Below are 27,847 nucleotides of genomic sequence, written 5' to 3' on the forward strand. Positions count from 1 at the left end.
AATAGAATATTCAAATGGTTAAATGTATATAGAATAACATATTCTATTAATAATGTACACAAAAATATTCACTTGTCATTATGCAGAGTGCTCCCGTTCAGGATATTTCAACAAGATAGGTTTGTCAAGTTAAGGAACTTTCAATAGAAGGTTGTGATGGAAATCATATAAATTGTTATCTTCAACATAGTCATAATATAAACGTAATTGATATACTTAATAAAATAATAATCATAAATATTATAATATTCATCTAGAAATATCCAGATTCATTTGTACCTATATGTCAATTTGGAACGGTTGTTGAAGAGAAATTTAGTGGGTAAATAATATAAGTAGATATTAATTAAGTACTTAGACGTTTAACCTTGCAGTGATATCAAAATTATACCTCAATCACAATAGAAGCAATATAAATTTTAGAGTTGATCTACTGACTTATCCTACCTATACTTGTCACATTCCTAATGATCCTAACCAATCCTAATCTTACACCTATTCTTACTTGAGACCTGAAACCGATGTTTCAGATCGCTTTGTTCCTCTCAGCAACACCATACGTCTCCACCCTCTAGCTACCCGGCTCGTCTTTCTCAACTCCAGCGTCAACCCCTACAGTCTTTTCAACCCCTACAGTCTTTCCAACCCCTACAGTCTTTCCACTCACTACAATCACAACACTCCCGACGGTCACGACCTGCTCCCGCGACGTCCGATGGGCAAGTCCTCTCACAATCCTCACATCGACCACGACCTGCTCCCGCGACGTCCGAATGGCAAGTCCTCGTCAACCCTCACAACGACCACGACCTGCTCCCGCGACGTCCGAATCGCAAGTCCACTCACAACCCTCACATCGACCACGACCTGCCCCCGCGACGTCCGATGGGCAACCCCTCGTCAACCCTCACAACGACCACGACCTGCTCCCGCGACGTCCGAATCGCAAGTCCTCTCACAATCCTCACATCGACCACGACCTGCTCCCGCGACGTCCGAATGGCAAGTCCTCGATCCTTGTGTTCTCTCTAACATTCTTCCCACACGTTCTCAAGTTGTTTTTTCCCAAAAACCATTAACCTTTCTACATCTGCATTGCATATGTTAAGTGCAATCATTCCTATACTTTATTGCCAACAATCGAGTCCTTTGTATTTGGTTGGAATGCCCATTGTGCTAGCCACTTAAACAAAAGTTACTTCACTGTTCTCGTATCATATATCACAAACTTTATGGCAAACATTTGTATATGTTTTCGTCTAATATTTAAATTTATTGGACGTTTTGTTTTTGGCTTAGTATTTCTTATGAAATGTTTATAAAAACCTTTTCAAGTACCTACCCTACAGTATGAGATTCCCATGGCGTAAAGTTCTTCGGAATGCGTATAAAAAAGTAACACACTTAATAAAACAAACATAATATGTTCACACCCTCTTTCCCTATCGGGGTAACCAGAAGCACTACCTTCACACATCGTACCAGCCACCCTTAGCTTCTCCGATCCTTACTCCGAATATTATGTTGGTTATTGGGGTTGGTTCCGTCACAGTCTGAATCACCCATCAAAGTTTTCGTTACGATGTCACTAACTTGTATTATAATTATAAAAGTCACAAACAATTTGTTCAACTAAAGTACCAATTTTCTCCGGTGCTTACCGTAGCTTAGGTACGAGTCTACTCGTCCTTTCCAATGAATATTGATGAGACTTATTAGTCCACCTCGATGTAGCCAATCTATTTGCCACTGGGTGCTTAATTTAACTTGGCTATTAGAAAAGGATGATTAATAGGTAAGTCTTATTAAAGACCTGTAGGACAGAAAGAGATGTCTATATTAAAGTAACTGCTGCTTAAAAGAGGAAAAGAATGATAGGGAAAAATTTAATTATTATATCGACCTCTGTTTCCGTACTTCCCAACTACTATGTTTCGCAGACGGCATGAAAATTTATGCGCGTGTTTTTAGTCGGTGGCTGATGCTGATAACATACAAGCTGATCTCTTACGTTTGGAGGAGTACTGTTGTTTAAATCAATTAGATCTCAATCCTACCAAATGCAACGTTGTGACTTTCAGTCGTAAACGCAACTTAATATCGGATAGTTATAAGATTAAAGACAAAATTCTTCTAAGACTTCTATTATTTGAGAGCCACATTGATAACATTGTGGCTAAGGCATCTAAAGCACTTGGATTTGTTAAACGTAGCTGTAAGGAGTTCACGCAAATTAAAACATTTAAAATTTTGTATTGCTCTTTAGTTCGCAGTAACCTGGAGTATGCGTCTCAAATTTGGAACCCCAGATACGCAACTTACATTGATCGTATCGAAAGTATACAGAAAAAGTTTGTTCGCTACTTATGTTATCGTAGTAACGACCGCTATGAGTCTGCTGGCTACCACGACCAGTGTAGAAAACATCACCTTCTTCCACTGACGAAACGTCGAGAAATTGGCGATCTGATATTTTTGATAAAAGTTTCTTGTAATTCGATAGACTGCTCAGAACTTCTATCGCAAATCTCCATCAGAGTCCCTAACAGGACCCTCAGGTTCCACCAACCCCTTTCTCTACCTTCGGCCACAACAAACTATAGACAGAACACCTATGTATGGCGAGCGTGTAATAATTTCAATAAACTTTGTAAGGAAGATGATCTGGACTTGTTTAACACCGGTTTTGCAGCGGCGAGGAGATTACTCAGTCAAAGGTTTTTTGATACCTAATCTTCTTTTTATGTTCTTTATTTTAACTTTAATTTGCCTGTGCACAACTCTCTGATATCATATTTACTAGTTTAGGGTTATCAGTGGAAATCTGTAATTAGTTTTCAACTGTTATGTTTTTTGTCTACTTTCTGTATTTTATAACTGTTGGTTTTCCTTAAATAAAATAAATAAATGACTGTTAGGTTTACATCATCAGCCCATTAACGTCCCCACTGCTGGGGCAAAGGCCTTCCCTAAGGATGGATAGGGAGATCGGGCCTTAAACCATCACGCGGGCCCAGTGCGGATTGATGGTTATTAACGACTGCTAATGCAGCCGAGACCAACGGCTTAACGTGCCTTCCGAAGCACGGAGGAGCTCGAGATGAAAACTTTTTTTTGTGGTCACCGATCCTATGACGGGCCTTTGCAAAAGTTGCTTAACTTCAACAATCGCAGACCGAGCGCATTTACCGCTGCGCCATCGAGCTCCTCAATTAGGTTTATTTGCTTTAAGGAAGTGTATTAAAATGTAATGCCTTTTATTTTATATTTATGGGAATATTTCTACGCAAATAGCGTCATTTTATATTCTATCAGTTATTTTGTAAACACAGCACATTAAAATTTAATGACGTTTATTTCACGTCAATTATTACGCTTTGCTTTATTTTACACGCGTATTAATGTATTTATTAATGTATTATTATTTTATTATATTTATTTATTTATTAATGAAACCTGTTGAAATTTATTCTTAAAAAAATCCTGCAAAAAAAATAAAAATCTAGATCACAACATATTATACGACCACGATTCAGTCAAAAGTGCCTGTTAGCACCAGTTACAAGTTTTTGCTATGAATTTACTACACAAATAATAGTTTTTTACTAGAAATGACAAAAAATAACGTTTAAGTATGCTTATATTTGTACAAGAAAAATATCACAAAACCTTCGCCTTGACATCATAATTTGACTTAGTCACCCGTGATACAACTGTGTGACCCAGTAACTGTGACCACAGATTAAATAACAGTAACAATTGACTGCAAGTGAAATATCAGCCAATAAGATAGCTTCTTTAGTGTGACGTAAGCGTCATTCTTTTGTTTTATAATAGGTTCTTATCTGTTCAAACTTTTGACTTTCGATTTCGATTTAATTTGTTCACGAATTAGCCATTATGGCATTAGTTTATGTTGTTTTTCTGGTTTCTTAAACATAATTGAGGCAAGGGACATTTATCTATCCTTAGCCCCATTATTTTCAAGTTTGTTCCAGGTCCGCTTGCCAAACCTGAAGATTTGTTAGATTTGCTTTTTTACAGAAGCAACTATCTACCGCGCGGAAGTTTATTTTAGGTATATGTTATGTTAGCAAATAACAACTTTTCCTACATCCTAAAACACTACAGAGTAAGTAATCTGTTTGACTGCAAGTGCAATATCAGCCAATAAGATCGCTTCTTTATTGTGACGCAAGCGTCATTCTTTTGTTTTATAATAGGTTTTTTTCTGTTCAAACTTTTGACTTTCCATTTAAGTACCTAACTAAGTAGTTAGTTCTTGTACAATTTTGCAAACGCAAATGAGTGGCAATGATGCGAAAATGCTGAGCCGGTAACGTTCTAGCGACCAGTGGAATGGAGTCAGGGACGCCGGGTTTACTTCGGTAGACAATTATTTATGTTTTGTCTGCATTTATATATAAATATCTACAATTTGCTGCGCTGCATTATTCGACGATGTTGACATTATGTAGGAATTGTACATAAGTTAAAATGGTGACTGGTTAATCATACGTTACTGTACATACATAAACCCACGTCTATTTCCCATCGGGGTAAGAGAAACCATGGAATTCCATTTGCTTCGATCCTGACACACTTCTCTTGCTTCCTCCACATTTATCAATCGTTTCATACACGCGCGCAGGTTCAGAGTAGATACTACACCTAAACCTTACTAAAGCTAAACCTTTTCTAAGGACATCTCCAATTTGGTCAATATACGTCCTTCTAGGTCTTCCTCTGCCAGCTTTACCATCAACCTTCCGTACCTTACGTTACTATACTTACGATTCATACAATACAAAAAATCTCTTGCAGACAAAAGAAACACATTATAATTATTAACAATCATAGATCAGACAATCCTTGGGGGAGGCCTATGCCCAGCAGTGGGCGTCATACGGCTGATGATGATGATAGATCAGACAAAAAAAAAGTTTTCATCTCGAGCTCCTCCGTGCTTCGGAAGGCACGTTAAGCCGTTGGTCCCGGCTGCATTAGCAGTCGTTAATAACCATAAATCCGCACTGGGCCCGCGTGATGGTTTAAGGCCCGATCTCCCTATCCATCCATAGAGAAGGCCCGTGCCCCAGCAGTGGGGACGTTAATGGGCTGATGATGATGATGATGATAGATCAGACACTCCGTACAAAAATCTCGTTTTTACTGTATCCCGTCTTGCCGCGTAAGTGCATTGACACAGACAGGCCCCGCGCGGTCCGTTACTCCTAACACGAATTGGTGCAATTAAGTATTACCTGTAATTTACTTTACTTTCTTACGCGACAGTCTCGAATTTAGTAAACACCAAGATTCGAGATTATAAATTGTTTGCCTTCATAAACATAAAGACAACCAATTTATACATTTTAACATTAAGTATACTATAAAATCGCTGAGATTTTAATATAGGTATTCAATTACTTTATAAGTAGGATGCTTGCCTACTTATAAATAAGGAGGAATTCCCTGAAAAATATCCTCAATGAATGAAAGCAAGAGGGCCGTAAAAAATCTCGTCTGGAAAAAATCTCGCGGAAGATAATTTAGACGTAAAACGAAAAGTAATTATTAAAAATGAATTGAGTTGTGTTGTTGAATAATTTCTTCTGCAACTTCCTCTCTGCCTTAACACATTTTAGAAGTGTAGTGGTCAGTGCTTCGATCAACACCAGCTAAAAAAACCAGTGTAAAAAAGAAAAGCTTTTAGGTAGTTAACAGCCAATAGAGCAGATGCCTCCTTACCAACGTCTTACCTATTTGCCAGGATCAAGTCCGATTTTGATGTTTTTGAGGTGTTACATCAATTCATAGCTAGATTTACCGAACACAACCGTACACGACCCAATCGTCATCATATTCTTCAACTTCGTATCATTAGAATCTGCAGGTTCTCTTAGACTACTTGTGACTCTGTCCACCCCATTAGGGATTATGGGCGTGAGTTTGCGACTTTGATGTATAACTCTGTTAATTGAAAATAAACGACTTAGAATTTTGCACAACAATAACAGATTTATATAAGAATTTCGAATTATATTTAACGATGTTGTAACTTCATAAATTTGGACGGGGTATGCCAGAAAGTGTGGTTTCAAAGAGCCCCAGAAGGGGTGGGCCCGGAGCTACGTCAGAACAAGGGGGTTTTAATACCGTAAACATACTCAAATGATGCCCGTTTCATTGAGAAAGGGCTATTTTTGTACCCGTCGAAATTGTATACATCTCAGTCGGGATTGAAAGGAAAATTGCGTATTTACGAGATATAAATAAATAGGTCACGGTCTGAGGACAAAGTTTTGTTCAAATGGAGTGGGTAAAGACATGATTTGGTTTATTATATTTACGTAAATAGTATCCAGATAACAAGTTATCTGTATTTTGTTAACCCATGTAAGAGACCTTTGACTAGACTTAAAGACTAACATGAGATCAAAAGATGATTAATATAATAAGGAACTTTCCAGGCTACGTTCACCAAAAACAATATAGATGGCGTTCTACAGCTTTAACGTGACAATGGTGCTAATTCCTGTAAATACCATCTAATTTTATTTTAAGTTATATCTGTCATTTTCTTATCCGCCGAAAAGGAAAGGGACGGATAATCGACAAGCATAAAATTTATGGAACACACGTCAATTTTAAGCACAAATCTAAACCAACCGTCTAAAAATTTTACGTCAGTCAATAACCCGACACATTAATTTACTCATTCTTCCTAAAATTAAGAGCTGTGAATCATCCGTCCCTTTCCTTTTCGACGGATATGAAAATGACGGATACAACTTAAAATAAAATTAGGCGGTGTCTCCAGGAATCGGGGCCAATAACCTATTTACTCATTACTCGGGTACATAACGCCAAAATACAATGTAACGGCAGACGCATATATAAAAGTAATTATTGCTTGATATTTGGATTACATTATGCTAATGTTGCTACCAATATTGCTTCTGTTTATTTTGATCAGAATAATAATGGGTGGAAGATTCATTGTCCCTGAGTGTAATAAAAAAGTCATCATTTATACCCAAAAACAAAGATAATTATCCCTGAAAATAGAAGGTTAAACGATGGAAAATCTGTACAGCGCCGTCTATATTGCTTTTGAAGAACGTAGCCTGGGCCTTATTGCTATAAAAAAAAGAAAATTTTATGTTTGTCTATGTTAAAGTCCCATGTGAAAGGGGGCGTCGAAGGACGTAATATACGATCCCGACGACCCGATTACTCTAGCCATAGAGGCAGCCAATCAGCTCGCGACACCAAACACTTCAGGTCCCCGATACCGACCCCGCCGGCGTGGTCGACGATTTCCTTCATTCAGCGCTTATCGCTATCGACCCACTAGGGTCGATTAATTCTTTCAAATATTTTTCCTCTCAGACGACGCCCTGAGCCGAGGTTCGCGCCCAACTGGGCATCCTCAGGCCTGTTGTCTTAAACGTTGTACCGGGTGAGAGCCTTCAGCGCTCCCCATTTGTCCGGCCAAGTAGTTAATGCCATCTGCGGCAAATCTACAATAAGTCACGTCAAAAAAAAAAAAGAAAAAAGAAAGGGGGCGCGCCTATTACCATTAATGGGGCACAAATCCTAAAAACCACGTAATATCAATTATCTAAGTATTACCCAAGCATTAGTGTCCAACACATGAATCAATGCTGGTGGCGGCAATGGTGTCAAATGAAAAAGTGCTGGAAAGAGTTGAAGAAAAGAGAACCATATTGAAGACTATAGAGAACCGGAGAGGAAATATGATTGGCCACCTGATACGACACGATTCATTTATAACAAACATTATAGAAGGAAAAAATTGAAGGGAAGAGAGGAAGGGGTAGACCTAGGAGGACATTTATGAAACAAATAAAAGAGAAGGTGCAAGTCGTGTCGTATCGAGAGGTGAAGGTTTTGGCGGGAAGAAGAGAGGAATGGCGATTACTCCACCGACAAGAGCGCAGCTCTTAAATAGAGAGAGAGAAATCAATGCCGGTTTTTACAGTCTTAAACACATATAACATAAGCTCACAACTACGTATATATCCCAATTGGGGTAGTCATCCATCGCAAGATGAACTAAGCACCCACATCTCGCCGAGCTTTATGTTAGACCAACGTGATAGTCGAGTCGTATCGCCATCTATAATGGTTGAGCCAACTGTAGTGTATTCGCCTCAATATAATTATATAAATAAATATCGGCTCGTTGCCACACACTACGTCTTCACTCCACCCCCGTACTGTACAGCTTACTTTTTAATTGTGGCCACCGCGTAGTGCCCGAGAGTGAATCGATTATATCGATTCAAGTATTTTATAATATATAACATATTTATTTATATATTTAATTATACCTACGTGTATTACAATAAGATGTGTTTATGTATTTATGTAAACACTACACCAACCAAACAAAGTCTTAAAAACCGGCTAAAACAGATTTTCAACAAAGAAAATACAATAATATTAGTACAACGATATTCTACCCAAATTGAGGTCATACCAAAAGAGAACCAAGTATCTATTATTTTAAGCTTTACTTCACTTATCTACTCCTTACACGGAAAACTCGTAAAAGTGAAACCCAAAGCTGACGATAACATACCATAGTACATACCCCACCATAGCCCCACTACTCCCCACTTAAGCAGAATGTCATTCCTTACGCAACCAGACCTCGCTTAGAAAAATCTCTCATTCAAGACCAGTCGAACTTGATCCCCTACTTGTATAAAATCAAGTGTGAAGAAGGGGTCATGTTTATCTGGCTAATGGAGCAGAACGGAGGCTGCCGAGCCAATAGTTACCTACATTACGACATAGTTGTGTGAACAGTTTTTAGCACGCGGCTGTATGAAACTTATGCTAACTTATGCCTGGTACCCAAATTGTAGTTTGTTATGTTCGCGCTATATATTTCATACGGCTTAGACAGGAAATGAAGCAACATGAAAGGCGTTTGTGCTTAGATTTTGATAAGAATAGTTGTTTTAGCAATGAAAGTACGATTTTCACAAGTAGGTTAAATTGGAGAAAGTAATACTTACATTCATAGTATTATGATTAACCTAAGAATAACTCTAAACTAAAAGATTTCTTAATAATGGAATATTTCTATCAACCGTCAATAGAGCAACGTTGTATATGGGTTGTAGAGTCGATTTATTAGGAATGCTTTCCCGTCTAACATGACAATATCGATGAAGATTATACTTGTAAATGCATAGCTCTGTATACATGTCTTTTTTACGTTTATGTATTTATTTTAAGCTGATCAATACCTCGAGTAACGGTCTCCGTAGTCGAGAGGTTGAGAATTGGGCACACCATCGTGGTTCTGATCCTGGGTTCGATACCGGTGGGGGCATAGGGCATAGAACCAAAAAAAATACTTTCTGATCCCAAGTTCAGTTAGGAGATTGCAAGCTGGTGATGAGGTGATCACCCTATTGGCCGAAACTAACTTGTTCAAGTCAAGCAACCGGTCCCGACTGCTACATATATTTACTTATGTAATTACGACCGTTATCGTTACATGAGCCATGTTAGCCATGACGGCTTAATAGCAACCCTGACACCAGGGTTGATGGGGTCGGTCATTCATCCCACAACCCTCAAGCTAGAAGAAGAAGAGTAACTAAGTAAAAACAGCATAAGCTCACAACTATATCCCAATTGGGGTAGTCATCCATCGCAAGCTGAACTAAGTACCTACGCCTCACCGAGCTATCGTCTAACTGATAGCTCGGTGGTCTAACTGTTAGACCAACGTGATAGGTGGCGTTGGTAAGTAAATAGTAGTTCAATTACAGTTCTGTGGTGTAGGTGTGACGAAGTCACATGATGGATGCATCATAGTTTAATGCAGAAAATAAATTTAAAGCACACGTGAAGCTTACTTTATGTAAAAAGCCTATTATAAGATTAATGACTACCTAAATGATAAAAATGTCTGGTATTGAATGTGTTCCTCTAGTTATTAAATAACTTGTAATGTATATCCTCATTGGTTTTTAAAAGATGTGTTGCTGTTGCAGTTTCTTGTCATTTCTTCTCCTCAGCCATAACACCTTGCGAAATGACGTAAATTCAAAAATGTTACATTGACCTTCAACAAGTTTATCCATGATAATTACGTTAAATAAATGATTCTGATTCTGATTTGATTTGAATGCAGTCTTAAAATAAGGAGTGCGCATGTATCCCAATTTATGTAGCCTTAGTTTTTAAGACGCTTATTTATTCAATATATCCGAGAAGGACTTACGATGACCAAATTGGAGATGTCCTCAGAAAAGGTTTTTTAATACGATCTACTCTGAACCGGCGTGCGTGTATAAAGCGATTGATGAATGTGGAGGAAGCAAGAGAAGTGTGTCAGGAGCGAAGCAAATTGAATTCTATAGTCTCTGCTTACCCCGGCGGGAAATAGGCGTGAGTTTATGTATGTATGTTATTCAATATATCATCTGACGCTTAACAGTTAACATGTGTTTCTCTTAATATTCCTAAAGAACATTAACACTATAACTAAACAGTCATACACTTTTCCGAAAAACTAAGTCATAGCTTCTTAGTTCGATACAGACGTGGTTCATTTACTCTGCTCTCAAATACAAGTAGATGTATAATATATGACTTACCTGGCTGGGGGTTTGACCTAATTAATTTATATAAGTTTATTCCGTAGACATTGACAGAATATGTTAAGTAACTTACAGGTAACTTAATTAAGTTCCATGCTGGGTGTGAAACAAGTGAATAATTTTGAATGTTTCATACTGCTTGTCTCAGATAAATAATTATAGACGGTTGATGCCATAAGTACTTATGTAGCTTGTTAGGAGATCATCACTAATTTAAGAGCCAAGCTCTTGTCGGTGTAGCATTCTCCATGCTACTACTCACACTCTTAAAAAAAACATGGGTTCTAATCCCGACTCGCCCACTGAATACAATACAATACAAATACACTTTATTGCACCAAAATAAAAAGAAATAATTACAAAAAGACTCTTACCTAAGTACATGGCAAATGGCGGCCTTATCGCTTAAAGCAAATTCGACTTTATTTATTATACGTACAGGGTGTTAGTAACATCGTAACGAAAACTTTGAGGAATGATTCAGACCATGATTCTGAGTTGACATCAAGTATAATTTTCCGTCGCAAAAGTATGGAACGGAAAATAATTAAATAAAAGACTAAAATTGTCATGATTTTTGCGACAGGAAATTCCACTTGATATTAACTCAGAATCATGGTCTGAATCATCCCCTTCAGTATTCGTTACGATATCACTAACACCCGTACATACTTGTATGGCTACCGTATGTACTTGTACGAGGTGTAAGTGACATCGTAACGAATACCGAAAGGGATGCTTCAGCTGATTATTCTGAGTTAATATCAAGTGGAATTTTCCATCGCAATAGTATAGAATTGAAAATAATTGAAAAAAAGTAAAAAAAAAATCATGAATTTTGCGACGGAAAATTCCACTTGATATTAACTCAGAATCATGGTCCGAATCATCCCCCTGAGTATTCGTTACGATGTCACTAACACCCTGTATATAAGGAACGTACAACATTACAGGGTGATCCGATTAGTTTTTTAGCTGCCAGCATTATCCCGTTTTTCACAGGGTCCGCTTACCTAACCTGAAGACTCCCCCTGACCCCCTTGAAGACTGATATAATTGATTTTTATGAGTTTAAATTTCATGTTTCGATCATAGATAATGATATCACGTGGTTTCCAGGCATAGTGCGCGGTTAATGGATTTAAGCAGGATATAAGCTCGCCCCTATTACATGGAACTTAGATACAGCTGGCGAGGAGAGGTTGTACTGTATACTATACATCTCTGCCTAACCCCGTTGGGGATACAAGCGTGATCGTATGTTACGTTATGTTGTTGCCGCATTTTAAAATCGCGAGATCGCCGCCATAATTGATATTTAATAGATTACAGTATACCAGTTTGTTACCAGAATAAAAGTAGACATTTAAAAGATAAAAATTGTTGATTTAATATTACTGCCGGCTATAAGAGTTTTATAGCTGAGGATTTATACCTAAGGTCTAATAGGGTCGTAAGTCGTAAGTTAGCGGGTCGTATTTATTTACATGCTATAACATAAACAGCCTATATATCACTTCCTACTGCTAGGCACTTTTTTAAACCTCCCCTGGTAGATAAAAAATCCTCATAATAGGAAACACACTCCATCACGCTTCTTCATTGCGGGTTAATGAAGAAACAGAAAGAGAAATTAATTTTCCCAAATTAACCAGACTGAGCATCGAACTGTGGGCCCTTGGTTCAGTTCTGGCGAGACAAGACCGCGAGATTCCAACCTGCTACCGTAGAACGCAAGACGCGCTTATTACTCGCTACTTTACTGAGCTTCGAGTCTGTGTTCCTGTGCGTCCGATTATACTATTAAAAAAAAAAGATTCAATTGATAATCATGTTGTTTATAAAGTATAACTTAAAGACCATTAGAATAAGAATAACAAACTCGCTCACCTTCTAAAATTCCTTTTGTATTCAAAAACACACTGATGGAACAAAACTAGTGAATATTGAACGAAAATGCACCATCCGCCCGTGAACTTGACGTCACCGTTGCTATAGTGATGCTCTCCCAGGGAAAACGACCCCTACCATTCACACTTTCCAAACCCAACAATAAAAAAATAACAAAATAATATTCCAAGTCGCAACACTGGCTCGAATTAAAAAGAAAAAAACAATTGACACTTATTATTCTTAAAAAAAATAAAATAGATGTGTTGTTTTTGAACGGAATTCGAATTTTATTTTTTAAATGCGCCAGGGACGTTCGTTTTCGCGGAGGCGCGGGTCGCACTACGTAAATGTCAGAGCGCTCGGCACATGTGCGGGCCGGGCAGAGGCGTGCGGTAGACTGACGGTGACTTTTCCTGCGATTTTGCAATTGTCGTCAAGGTGGGATGGAACTTGTTTATGTTTAGTTATAGCTAATTTGATGACGTTTCAATTATGTGTGTTTTAAGTAGTAATTAAATGGTTATTTGGTTCGGTCGATTAAAATGTAAGGAAAATTTATTTAGGTAATTTAGGTAAATATTGTTTTAAGGTACCTTAACTTAAATTATTTTATCGCATAGGAATGCGGTCTACGAATTTAAATAGTATGAGTATTTCTTCCAGTAATAATAAATAATGAAATTGCTATTATTAATGTATGTGTATGATGGTAGAGCATTTGCTATTATAGGTAGGTATACGTAATATTAATGTAATCCTACGTTGCTTAATAATGATTAATGCAATTACCTATTCACATTATCCTACCTACCAATGCGTTAAAAATAAAGTAAGCAATAAAATAGAAAATTAAAAGAAGACGCGTGGAAAAAGGACTCTACCGTACCCGCGGCCTAACATAGTGCGAACGAGACGGCAAATCGCCAGGGGTTGTACATCCGCTTTCCCGACGTTATGTAAGCTACGGCCCTGGAACTCTCCCCCCATTCCCCACCCCCCACATCCCCTGCTTGCCAGCTCGGTACGCGCTGCGCAGACTAAGCTTTTCAACGCGGTGCAGAGATTTCAGCTTAAAGAAAACAACTAGCTGTTCACTACGCTATCCATTGCCTCGCTAGTTCTTGAAAAAAGAAGCATTTTTTAAAAGTAAATAAGGTGAAGAAAAAATACATTCTCATATTTTTGAATATCGAAGACGATTCAGTGAAAATAATAATTAGGTCTCTATTGGGTACTTGTTTACGTTGCGATTTACGATTACAACTCACCCAAGCAATATTAAAATATTACTCTGCAACAAAATACCTACATGTCACTGGCAAAAAAATGGACAAACGCGGAATATGTTCTCATTTAGGAAAACACAACCCATATCAGCTGGAAAATGACGTCACGCGGGGACGCTCCCGAATTGGGTTACCGGAATTTGAACTCAGCGCCTTGTGCAAATAAAACTCATTAGCTTGGCAATTTGTTTATCAATTGCGAGGGGTACGATGTTCTTTTATTTTATTACAGGCCAGTACGATGGTATGCCCCTCCGAGTTAATTCGTATTTGGTTTGAATTTAGAATATTTAGTCACGTACGTTTTGTTTTGTTCTCGAATATTCTATAGAGAGTTGTGTCGCTTGTGCCATTCAAAGTTATTATTCTCGCCATGTTGGTATTTCGTACTTAGAAGGGCAAACGCACATTTTATAGATTCTACCCCGGCTATTAGCTAAGTTTGAGACTTCCCAATTCTTGCAGTTCATATGTAAATGCCTTTACCTATGTATGTATGTAAGCTTTATGTAATAAAACACAATTCCACAAAGTATGTACCAGCGATAACAAAGGATGCGCACATAAAAATGATTTATAGGCGATTCAGTAAAATGTGCGCTTAAGAGGAACAATAAAGCAGGCAAAGAGGTGCTAGGAAGAAGTGCTTCAGTTGAAACTAAGTTTAATTAAATTAGTCTTCGAGGAATACCTGGGATGTGTCGGATACTGTAAGTACAGTTACTAAGAAAATTATGGAATAAATAATTAGTTTAATCGAGGTGAGCCTGTTGCCAATAACCGGGCAAAAATCCTGGAAACCAGGTGATATCAATTATCTCTATGATCTAAATATGAAGTCATAATGTCATAGTCAGTGTGGGGCTGTGGTAGCCCAGTTGGTATAACGCTTGCCTCTCACTTTGAGGTCACAGTTTCGAATCCAACACAGAACTACATTTATGACTGTCGAATTTATTTTCGAATTCATGTTTGGATCATACATGATTATCCCATACTCAGCGGTGACGGAAAACATTGTGAGGAAAGCCAAATTCCCGAGAAATGCATTTTCGGAGGTGACCTAACCTGTATTGGGCTGGTTTTCCCTTCGCGGGTTGGTGGGTCAAACAGGCAGTCGCTTCTGTAAAAAACCTGACCTTTCAAATCTTCAGGTTAGGTAAGCGGACCCTGTGAAAAACGGGGATTCAGTGGTTTAAAGCCGTCTGGCGTCTTTTTATGCATAATACTATTCCTACATGAAAATAATGAATTTCTCTTTCATTACTAATACTGCAATCATGTTTTTCCCGGACATAACAGAGCGGCAACGTACATTTTAAGTTTCTTTTGTTCCTATCTGTAAATATAACGTTCTAATGTTTCCCGGAGGAAGTTACTCCTGACAGGATAAACCCATATGAAACTGACGTGATAGCTTTAAACAAAAGCCATGTCTTTTTCGGATTAGGACACCATTAATCTTATTAAACCTGATAAATGTTGGTTTTTTTCTCAAATTAAATGGCAAATAGTCCATTAATGAGGAGATTACTATAACGAACTCCGTGGTCCAGTGGTTGAGCGGCTCACGATCCGGAGATCCCGGGTTCCATTCCCGGTGGGGACATATCACAAAAATTACTTTGTGGTCCCTAGTTTGGTTCGGACATTACTGGCTGATCACCAGATTGTCCAAAAGTAAGATGATCCGTGCTTCGGAAGGCACGTTAAGCCGTTAGTCCCGGTTACTAAGTAGTCGTTACATGAGCCATATCAGGGTCCTTTGGCGGCTCAATAGTAACCCTGATACCAGGGTTGATGAGGTCTTATAAAACCACCAGCGTGTAAAATACATTAGACTAATGTATTTATAGGGATGATACCTTCAACAAATCTTTAAATCAAGTTAAAAGAAATCCTATACAAGTGTCGCGACCAGACTTACACCTGCTCCTTACATAAACAAGACAAACACTGCTACAAAGTTTTGTCCGGCCAAGTAGTTAATGCCATCTGCGGCAAATCTACAATAAGTCACGTCAAAAAAAAAAACTGCTTCAAAGTAATGACATAAAAGAGCCTCTATGGTGTAGGTACTGCATACCATACTCCACTAAGCGTATTTAGAAAGAAAGATGAAAGAATGAATGTTAATGGCCAGCATGTTCACGCAACAGCACGCAACTTAGAATATAACATATTTCATCAAAAATAAACAATATTGCAATTTGATATTTGAGAATACAGAATTAACCTCTCATCTGCCGGAACGCGGATCTCGACCAGACACAATGTAAAATCTATTGTGTCTGGTATCTCAGCAGATGAGAGGTTAAGTGCGCCATGTCAACAATGTCAAATAGCTGTATTGCGTTGTTTGATGGATTGCTTCAATGTGGCCTTTTAGAGCCCCTGAACTATTAGGGATATATTTTCCGCGTGGTTATAGCAAAATTGCCGCGCAATTGTGTTTGTAGTTTTAGCTGTTCGAACAATAAATCACTTGCAAAAAAATTACTTAATAACCTAGAGGCTACTATAGGATCTAAATTCAAAAAAGGAAAAAAAACGTCATACCTGACGGAATGGTTATTGCAACATGTGTCAATATTAGGTACTTTCTATTTGTTCAACTGTACAAAGAGCAATGTGAAGTTAGCGCAGACCCCGTTTCATTGTGAAGTTTCGCCGTAAACCTGTTAGTTCCAATTTCAATTGGATACAAGGCTACCTACAGGTGTTAGAGGGAATAGTTGGTATTTTAGAAGGTATTAAAACCTGAACTTGGATTGAAAGAGCTACGGTAGCACAGTTGGAAGAACGTTTAACTCTCACATTGGGGTCGCAGGTTCGAAAGCCAGCAGTTACCGACCCCGCGCCGTGGTCGACGACTTCCCTCAATCATTTTGAACCGGGGAGAGCCTTCAGCGCTCATTTGTCCGGCCACGTCAAAAAAAAAAAAAAAAAAAACGCCAGCAGTAAAGGCAATCATTTTCGACCTGTTCAGCGGTAAAGGAAAACATCGTAACGAAAACCACATACCCGAGAAAGGCATTTCGAAGGTATGGGACCTAAGCTGTATCGGTGTTCCTTTCAGGTTGGAAAGTCAGACAGGCAGTTGCTTTGGTATAAAACCGGACCTGTCAAATCTTCAGGATAGGTAAGCGGACCCTGTGAAAACAGGAAAACGCTAGAGAGATGTTAAATTTAGATTGGATTATAAATAACATAAAATATATATTATATTCAAGCCTGTTATCCTTATAGAGCAGTGGTTCCCAAAGTTCTCTGGGCCGCGATCCATCTAATACAAGTTTACAAACTTGGGACTCACCTCTTTGAAATTAAACCGTTACCAATTATAAAGGCTAGCACGATCGGTTTGTGTCGCCTTACAGGCAGGACCACTCCATATTCGCTCGCGACACACCAGTGTGCAACTCTTAGTTTGGGAAACCCTGGTAAAACCCCTGTACGGCTTCAGAATGCTATTGGGATTGCCGCGTTTCTGTAGTGCATCCACCATGTTCGCACAAGCTAGAGTCGATGATTTCTATGCTATGGTTGCGGTCCAGTTCCAATGGCATTCTGAAGGCGTTGGCATGTAAATTGGAGCTGCCAATATGGAAGCAATTTATGGGGGTGCTAATCGTTTCCCATTAAAATGAGATGTATGTACTTTTGATTAAGATGTACTAACCTTAGTGTTAAGTGTTTTTTGTATTTACTAACAATTGGCCTGTGTTGCCAAAATAAACATAAACGTTATTATTATTAAAGCAACAAATATACATTAAAAGGTTTCATGCATTTTCCAACGGAAAATTCCACTTGTATTTAAGTTAGAATCATGAGCGTATTCCTCCCACTCAGTATACGATACGATGTGACTAACATCCTGTATAAGATAAAAAAAATGCATAAACTCACCGCCGCCGGCAGTCCTATTGGGAATCCTAAAGTAAATCAGAGAATAAAGTTTGGCTTTTGGTATAAAGTAAGTATTAAGAAACCACTACATCTGTCGTCGAATACTTATCAATACCAAAAACTGGTATAACTTTTAATGTAACACAAGTGTAAGAGATTAAAACTTAAGCTACGTTTTATTACGTTAAATGCTCCCTCGGCGCAGTAGATGCTATAAAGTTGTGGAGGAAATAAAATTCTTTACGACAATTATTTTTTCGATAGGCCTACTTTCTTTCGAAGCTCAAAAAGTATAAGAGCAACCTTTTAGATTAAACAATACCTTTTAGATTCGTGTCCTGGCTAATTCTTTGTCAGCCGTGGTAGCCCAGTTGATAGAATGCTTGCCTCTCACTTTAAGGTCGCAGGTTCGAATCCAGCATAGGCCTAAACCAATGATTGTCGAATTTGTTTTCGAATTTATGTTTGGATCGTAAATGTCACGTGCTCAGCGGTGAAGGAACATCGTGAGAAAACAGGGTCCACATTATACCAGCGTCGTGGTTCACGCCGCGACTTGTGCTGAGTGAGGCCCTTTTATGTCAGGACGTCCACCACCACCTTATGATCATTCTAACGAACATCCTTCTATGCTTTTTGTAATTGTTTTGTAAAAAAAATTGAGTGATGTTATTGTCTTGTCTTTGTGTGTGACGTCCTTTTATAGTAAACAATTTCTATTTCTATATTTCTATAAAACCCACAATCCCGAGAAATGCATTTTCGGTATGTGACCTAACCTTTATTCGGCTGGTTTTCCCTTCGCGGGTTGGAAGGACAGACAGGCAGTCGCTGGACCGGACCTGTCAAATCTTCAGGTTAGGTAAGCGGACCCTGTGAAAAAGAGGATAATGCTAGGGAGATGATGATGCTTCTATAAGTATAGTCGCGTTCTATGTTTAACAAAGACGTATCATACACACATTCACTATTTGGCCGGACAAATGGCCTCATTTGTCCACCAGTCCGCAGTAGATACCCAAGTACATATCGAGGGTTGAAAGGCAAAAGGGTTTAAGCGACATTTTGTGAACTTTACAGGAGAGCCATTTAAAGTTTTATTTTTTCGAAAAAAATTCATATAAAAAAAACTACTAAATCAAAAGTGTTCAAATTGCTAAGAATTATTTTAAATTAAACGTTGCACAATTCTGTATTTATTTGGTTCGAAAAACACATTAGTTATAGATTTTAGAAGTCGCTTAATACAAAATGCCTCAATTGAACTAAATTACAGTTGAAGGAAAAACGGTTGATATCCACTAGAGCCAAATATTGGCTAAAAGCAAAATGCTTTAAGAGACCTCTCACTTATTAGTTTGACTAAAGCTAAATGAGTTAAACGACTTCTTAAAAAAAGAAGACTAGAGGCAAATCAGCTTAACCTCCATAAAAGGTTATATGACAGAGAAGGAAAATATCTTAAGTGACCATCCGCTACTAATTTCAATTGTATGAAATCCAAATATTAGTAAGATCGGAAATAAAGTCGGTCCTTAAGCCGTTTTTCCTGGGAGAGATTTTAGTCGGGCAAGGCATTTACAGATATTTGTACCTTACAATATTAGGAAAAATCACGGCGGATATAATTAGTAAATCGATTTCATTAAGAAACAGGATCTAGAATATAACCATAAAGATTGTTACACATGCTTAATTCGACTTTTTAAGTATATGGTAAACCGCGTATGATGGCGGATGACAGATGACTGTCACCAACTGAATGCGGGCAATAAAAGAAACAAATAGCTTTGAAATAGTATTTTATGCAACAGTTGTATAAGAAGGGTCAAAAAATGCGAGTGGCGTGAGTTGCGATGTGAGCCTTGGCGAACATCGCAATAAGAGACGCCACGAGCATTTTTTGACCTAGTTATACAACGTTGCATACAATACTTTTTCTACGACGACGTAATTTTAAATGAAACAAAAATTTTCCAATTTATTTTCCAACGCGCGGGAAAATGGCGGCAAATGTATACTTTTTTTTTATAGTATATCTATGGCACCAAACAAAGTAAAGGTGCCAGTTTCCAGGTCAAAAAAAAAAAAAAAACAACAACAATGCTTTTTTGGCGACATTATAGTACAGTTACACTTTGTAAACAATGCTTTTATAGGCCATAGAGCATACACTTTTTCAAAGAGTTTAATTATGTATGTACTTATATTAGACTTTTTGGTTATTTAAATGCCAGATTAAAGTAGAGGAGTAGAAAAAATTTTTCTACTCCTCTACTTTAATCTGGCATTTAAATAACCAAAAAGTCTAATATAAGTACATACATAATTAAACTCTTTGAAAAAGTGTATGCTCTATGGCCTATAAAAGCATTGTTTACAAAGTGTAACTGTACTATAATGTCGCCAAAAAAGCATTGTTGTTGTTTTTTTTTTTTTGACCTGGAAACTGGCACCTTTACTTTGTTTGGTGCCATAGATATACTATAAAAAAAAAGTATACATTTGCCGCCATTTTCCCGCGCGTTGGAAAATAAATTGGAAAATTTTTGTGTTTCGTTTAAAATTACGTCGTCGTAGAAAAAGTATTGTATGCAACGTTGTATAACTAGGTCAAAAAATGCTCGTGGCGTCTCTTATTGCGATGTTCGCCAAGGCTCACATCGCAACTCACGCCACTCGCATTTTTTGACCCTTCTTATACAACTGTTGCATAAAATACTATAATATGCTTATACTCTGTGCTGAGTTTAATCTCACTATCACAACCTGTTTCCGATTTACTGAAAAATTTAAGACTACGGCTGGATGCAAGTTCCCAGCACTGGCTCCTACTAGATCGTACGCGGTACTAGGACAGACTGCAGTGAAGTACTGATTGCTCTCATATTAAGAGGCGGCCAGGGGTGGATAGATCAGCGACTTGTTTGATCAAAATTTCTGTTACATTTGCGCCTAAGACCTCCACTTCGAGCTGGTCATAAGATACCGTCGAAATTGACCAACAATAACAGAACTCGATCATGCTTTTAAAGCCGAGATACGTCGGACATCGCAGCAGACACATCTGTCGATGAGATAATATAGATGATAATAATAATAAATAGATGGTGTTCCTTTGCCGAGCATTTTTATAGCTGTGCTCTGCTCTACCGAGTTATTGGTTGGTAAAACAGACCGCAAAACTAAGATTGGTGTGATGGTTCTAACGTGAAAATCAGCTCGTGGGGAACTACAGGCGGGCTTTTCTGTCACCATATGTCTCAAAAACAAATGCCAGGTGGAATAAGCTTGTGAAATTCAGCTCTATGCTGATTCCTATCAATCCAGTTCCGGTAGATTTTCGACAGCTTCAAGACTGTTTTCGGCCACAAACTTAGAGAGAGTTTCAATCTACAACAAGGAAAAGACCCAACGCCTCACTGATCAGAAAGACTTATTAGCAGCGCTTTGGACACATTTTAACGATGTCTTAAATCCCAATAGTAATACCACTGACTTGTTTATTACAACATATCGGTCGAGTTTGTTACAACAAGGTCGGGGGTTTCGCTTAAGATCTAGCGGCACCTCCGACCTTTGAAGAACTTCTTACTGCGCTAAAAAGGATGACGAATACCAACACATCAAAAATACCATCTGAACTGTATAATATGCCTACACATTAATAACTGGTTCTACAAACTCATCCTGAAGATATGGGAGTCAGCTGCTGGAATGATTTTAGCCTTCTTCCTCTTTGCGAGTCGATGGCGATCGATATTAAATTTTAGCCTTAACGTTATTCTATCCCGTGATGCAGAAAAGGTACTTCCGGAAACCCAATGATGATTTTGTCCGGACAGAGATATGGGGGTACGGTTTTGTTATTAAACCGATTCAGGCCAAAAGGCTTGAACAATATCGGCCTTTGTTATGTGCTGCGTGAGGCTTCACGCGGCTTGTGGATTGCTTTAAAGAAAACAGATTGTCCTGAAAAGTTATGACTTATCCTGATACGACAATATCATGACGACATGATGACGACAGTTTGATTTAGAAGTAACTTTTCAGAGCTATTCGTCGTTACCTACGGCGCGAAACAAGGCTATGTCATAACACATGGAGCCATGGTTCCTAGTTCCTAGTTCTATTTTCTTTATATATCGCTTCTGTATCACGCATAAGTGGGATACTCTGTGGAATTGTTATTTATAGCTTAATTGAAATTAAGGCTAAAATGAATAAGATCATTTTTGATCTCTCACGTCTCACATCTATGCGTCAGTTAACCAAACTTGCCGAAGAATGGCCGATTCAATTAAGTCACACACCATAATATTTATAGTTTTGTGCAAAACCCTTTTAAAATAACCATCCAGAGGATGCTCCGGGGATGTAGCTTCTTCCAATGTTGCTTTAAAGGGCGCTGAGCTGGAGGAAGTTTCAAAATTAAAATATTTGGGTTCTCAAATATGAAATGACTCCAAAGTCATCGGAGTTGCCAGCCCGGATAACAGGTGCGGTGGCAGCCTTTGGAAAACTTAAAATATTAGTGTACAAAGTCTCAGCGGCGTACTTGATACGTAACACTTTAAATGTCTAAGGTCCATCCTTCGCATAAAGCGGCAAGATGGTTTTCCAATAACAGAAGTATTACGTCGTTCTGGCATATTCGGAATAGAAGCTCTCATCATAAAACATCACCTACGATGGTGCGGTCACGTCATGCGAATGGATGACAGAAAGTCTAGAAGAAACTGTCTAGAAGGAACTGTAAACAAGGTGGACAATACCTGCGGTACAAAGACGTACTCAAGCGCAACCATGTGGCTTTCAACATGCCAACTGATAGTTGGGATGAGTGTGTCTGAACCTGGAATAGCGCGTGATATAGTCCTCGAAAATCTTAGTCCAAGACGCCAAATACGGAAAACTCAACGGAAACCTTCCTACAATTACACGGTAAACTCGGCTGGCCAGCTTGATTGTATGCCATGTGACCAGATCTTCAATTCGAAGTTCGGTTCCGCTAGCCACGTCAAAATCTACCACAACAACGACTTGGGACAGACACAAATAGAAGTCACCATCAACGGATACGGCTGGGTGACATGATGACACGCACACTCCCGGTCTTCCCAATCGTAATTTTTAGCTGTGTGAACCGCCCAACCAGGACCTGCCCATACTTATTTTGATATGTTGAAGTGATGCGGGCACAAAGTTTCATACAAAATTGCGATGACTGAAATGTTAACATTATTTCTTTTTTGTTTTGGAAAAACGTTTTAAGTCCTTTCAAAAGAAAATGATAGTTGTTTTATACGACAAAAAATTTAAAAAAATGTAGCATAAATAGCTGAAGTCAAATTCAATGAATATTTTCGGTAAAGGCAAAACAGTTCAAGTGCCAATTTTACTTTTAAACTGTCGAAGGCAAAACGGTTGAAGCGACAATATTTATAAAATCTGGATTAAAGCAAAAAGATTTAAGCGCCAAATCTATTTTCGTTTCGTCTAAGGACAAATGATTTAACCGACTTATCTATAACAAAACACTGTCAGGGAAAACGCTTTAACAGACTTCGAATCATGGAAATGAAAAGACATAACAGCTTATGTGACCGACTCATATCCCGGAATACGACTGATATGCCACCCGCCCAGAATTTTGTGCATTTTTTTGTCGGTTAAAACACGGGTTTTTAAAAATGTACCCAAAGTGCTAATTGGTTGAAGCGCCAAAAAGTAGCTTCGATTGATCTGAAACCAAGATCAGTCGACGCGGAAAAAATCGCTGATTCCGAATATAATTATATATAAGTCAATTTCGCCCAAAATGTCGCTTAAACCCATTTGCCTTTCAACCCTCGATATTTACTTTGTGAATTATTCTTTTTATACACTATCGCATGTTATGGAGTGTAATGAAAGCCTTTCGCAATCGGATCAGCGGCCTATTTCCACCAGCGGACATTACAATGCAGCTCGCGTAGTAATACAATGCAGCAACCGCACCCGTACACCTAACCCATTCATGGAACAGGCTAATGAACTTTAAATGTTATGGGAAATGTTCATTAGTTGTTATTATTCTAAATATATAAAAGGAGAAACTGACTGACTAACATATCAACGCACAGCCTAAACGGCTAAACGTAGGCACTTGGAATTTGGAAGGGACGTAGCTTAGGTACCGTAGAGGTGCACTAGGAAAGGAATTCCCGAAATTCCCACGGGAACGGGAATTAGCGGGAAAATCCTTTTGTATGAAAAATCTAAACCACTTAAGTTAGACGCTTGAAATTTGGCATGCAGGTACCTTAGTAAACTTAAAGCTTAGTTGCAACAGGATATTAAAAAAATGCCACAGGAACGAGAGTTAGCGGAATAAAACATTTGTATGAAAAAATCTAAACTGCATAAGTTAGATGCTTGAAATTTGACATGCACTCCCACACACACAAAGATCTCTCTTTTATAACACGCCACGCGGACGAAGTCGTGGGCAAAAGCTAGTTATTAATAGTCCTCGATGTCCCACTGCAGGGCAAAGACCTTCCCTTCTTCCACTCCTCCCTGTCCCCAGCTTGTTCGTGCCACCGTTTCAAAAAGCGGTCTAACTTGTCGCGCTATCTTCTTCGTGGCCTTCCCTGACGTCAGACAGCATTTGCAGGAACCCACTCTGTAGCTTTTTTGGTCCAGAGGTCATCGGGCATTCGGGCAACAAACATTAGTTGTATGTTTTAAAATAAATAATAAGTGAGAGGCAAACATTCTACCTGGGGTACCACGGCTTTATATGATAGAAACATAAAAGTACATATTTCAATTTGAGAAGTCCAATATATTTTAATACAGGTAAGTACCTAGTCTATAAGTACATTGTTTTAGGTTTACGCGGTTATGATTGTGATCATGGCACTTGCAACAGTGTCGAAATATCGGGAGTCTCATATCCCTGATTTAAACGCGGTAAGAACCCGTTATTATGTGTTTTAATTAAGTACCTAGTCTACTCTATAGACCTACTGACGTGACTTTTTGTTGATTCGCTACTTGATCGGACAAATGGGAAGCGCTGAGAGCTCTCACCCTGTAAATTAAATTAAGACAACAGACGTGAGGATGCCAAGTTCTACTCTGTAGACCCACGGTAGCTACCCAAGGTAAAAACACGGAAAGGTAAAATGTGCAAAATCTCTCATTTTGTAACAGTAATGTTAGGTCGCGGAGTGAATGTCGGGTTATTAATACAAGCATTCGGAAGGAAACATCCTGCCGACCCGCCATTACAGAGATTGCCCGCATTTACCTGCGGGCGACAGGTTGTTAGGCGTTGAATAGAACGCTTGTAATGCAACCCATTCATGATCAGAAACGAAAAAAAAATCTATAAGTAATAAGAAAAAAAAATGTTCTTTGCTGATTATCAACCACCGTATAATACAATAACTGTTTATTGCACACAGAAAACTCAGATTACATAAACATTTATGTATATAAACCATAAGGGTTTTGTTTTGTTTAAACAACAATTAATGTACTTACTTATCATATCAGTGTAACCAACAATATACTGTAGGAGTACAGTAATGTAAGGAGCACAGATCATATAATACTAACGTACAGATGCCTCACGTCATACAACGAAACTGTGCCGTTCTAACTCGGGCAATTCTTCGGGCTATTTTTAGTTCTAATAAATGACCACTAGATGCCGCTAAAACGCCCCTTTTTTAGCGGCATCTAGTGGTCATTTATTGATGGGATCGAACGAATCGAGCGACATCTAGTGAAATTTCAGCTTACTGAGTGCAAGTTATTGCAAGCACAATATATTTACTTAGAGTTAGAGTAAAATTAAGATAATAGATGGCGCAAACGGATTTTTTTTTCTCAACGTTGACATGTTAGTATTATAATCTGTGACAATGATCTGTGACATTGTCAAGGTGACAGTTGTTAGTTGACATACGATTATATCTGATGTTTGGTGGGCAAAGAAAAGAATACAAGGTCTTTGTTTGGTGGGGTTTATTGATTACGTCTTCATTTTGTATTGGCAAAAATATATCTCCAACTCCTGTAAGTATCTAATTAGTTACTAAAACTGGAAGATAATTAAAAACATAGCTAAGGTCCTACCTAGAACGCAATCGTCCCTTATCATCCCGGGCGTGTCGTAAACCCGACTGAGGAGAACCTTTATGAAAGACAAGTCTTTTCTAGCATGATGAAACATTACATTGGACCACCGGTTAAGCACCTGAGGACTTTGTATAAAGTGCTTCCAAATTGGTCTCTGCTTAATCGTGGCTCTGCCCAGCCTAATCGGGATTACAGGCGTGAGTATAAGTATGTATGTAGTAGATACTTTTTTGTGTAGCTGTCACCTATCTATGGTACAAATCATAATATACTGTTTGTTGAAAAAAAGTTAAATAAGTCTAGTTAGGCAGTGAGCGTGTTGTGAATTTAAGCCTGTAATTTATTTCAGATCTCTAAAGACGATGATAACCATTATGAAGAATGACATGCAAAGGCTATTTGAACCACATATCAACAATTTTCTGACCATGACCAAGGCCAAGTGATGAATATGATACAAGTCTACCTCATGAAAGCCACACTACTTTTCAAAGAAAAATATTTTCTTTGGAGTTGTAGGTATTATAGTGAAAACTTAATCCTGACTTCTGTTCTGCATAAATGAGAATCGCACTATGCCAGGTATGTATGCTTAAATTATTATCCCATTAACCCATTTCTTTGAGCCCGAATATCTAAATGTTCAATAAAGTAGATAAATTTCAAACTCATCGGATTACATGCGTAATAGGTCATCCATGTGTCTAAATGTAAAAAATAGAGCCTACTATTACTACTCATTGGTATATGAGAGTATTAACTCACACTTACTCTCCTTCTCAGGGCGGACAGAGCAGAGTTTTGGCACACAAGTTTTGTCATACATTGCAATATACCTACTATTATTATATAGTCACTATTACTCTAATATAAAATAGGTCATAATGGTAGACTTGTTTGCATCTCAAACGATGAACCCGGTTCAAACCCTGGTACCGGACTTGCATTAATTTAATTTAAACAGTTCACATCTAGCACAGTTGGCCTGACCATTATAGGTAGCGATACAGCCTATCGTTAGCCTAACGGAAAGCTCGTGAGGTGCGTGTGCTTAGTTCATCTTGTGATGAATGTTACTTTGACTACCTCAATGGGATGCAAGATCTTGCTTATGTTATGTTATTATATTATCTGTGATACATAGATAAACTAATGCCTATAATACCTAATGGGTGGTAGAAATGTTTTGTTCTGAATATCATTGCCGATCAAAATTAATGTGCTCTTTTAATAACTATTATATTTTCATTTGTAGGTAACATAATATAGCGAGTACCCTGGTTGAGTCAAGATAATATAAAATAAGTGGAAAGATAATGTGGCCCAAGTAGTAAAGGAAAGGATGTGCAAACAGCTGAATGTGAATCTGGCAATAATGTGCCTGTTTAAATGAGTTTTAGTTGAGTACCAAATAGTTACCTAGGTTTTCCTGGGAAAAACACTGATCCAGCTTTTCTGATTCAACTGAGTTTGTGTATGGTTTTGAATAAATAACTAAACAATAGAAATGTGTCTTTTTTATTTTACTATCCCCTTTCCATTACATAGATAGATATCATTTAAAGTAACTATAAATAATTAATTGTTCATTACAATTTATATAAAAGTAGTATTAGTATATTATAATTAAGATACCTACTTGATTATTAAAATTAACAAATTTAATGAAGTTGGATTTTTTTTTAATGACTAGAATGAAAATACAATAAATATTCAATTAAACTACTTCTTTAATTCAAAAGGTATTACATTTTGTTATTGTTAGATACAATACTAATTTCTTTTTTAACACTTTGCATTTTGGCGTGTCTTCAGTAATTGACAACCGTCTTCTCTTCGGCGTGTTGCACTGGCATGCTAATGCTGGCGGCTCCACGAGCTCTTCAAGTTCGCAGTCGCGAAGCCGTTTATTTTTGTACACCTTTTTCGGTGTCAGTACTTTAAAAGTACCTGATGAACCTAAAACGAAAA

The 27,847-nt window shown here is 38.1% G+C and overlaps 1 protein-coding gene across 2 annotated transcripts in view; it reads right to left on the minus strand.

Annotated features, from left to right (window-relative positions):
- Positions 1–12,927, minus strand: part of LOC126370197 (chaoptin) — a 95,925-nt gene extending 82,998 nt beyond the window's left edge. For both annotated transcript variants that reach the window (XM_050014960.1, XM_050014962.1), the window contains exon 1: positions 12,543–12,927. The gene's annotated coding sequence lies outside the window, so the exon portion shown is untranslated. The remainder of the gene's footprint in view (positions 1–12,542) is intronic.
- Between the last annotated feature and the right edge of the window lie 14,920 nt (positions 12,928–27,847).

This window comes from Pectinophora gossypiella, chromosome 10 (genome assembly GCF_024362695.1).
Source record: "Pectinophora gossypiella chromosome 10, ilPecGoss1.1, whole genome shotgun sequence".
NCBI lineage: Eukaryota > Metazoa > Arthropoda > Insecta > Lepidoptera > Gelechiidae > Pectinophora > Pectinophora gossypiella.